The sequence below is a fragment of the Uranotaenia lowii genome, chromosome 2 (genome assembly GCF_029784155.1).
Source record: "Uranotaenia lowii strain MFRU-FL chromosome 2, ASM2978415v1, whole genome shotgun sequence".
Classification (NCBI taxonomy): Eukaryota; Metazoa; Arthropoda; class Insecta; order Diptera; family Culicidae; genus Uranotaenia; species Uranotaenia lowii.
The window spans coordinates 273,115,109-273,115,317 of NC_073692.1; positions in this window are offsets into that span (position 1 = coordinate 273,115,109).

Below are 209 nucleotides of genomic sequence, written 5' to 3' on the forward strand. Positions count from 1 at the left end.
AAAAATTACAAAAATTACAAAAATTACAAAAATTACAAAAATTACAAAAATTACAAAAATTCCAAAAATTACAAAAATTACAAAAATTACAAAAATTACAAAAATTACAAAAATTACAAAAATTACAAAAATTACAAAAATTACAAAAATTACAAAAATTACAAAAATTACAAAAATTACAAAAAATTACAAAAATTACAAAAATTTCA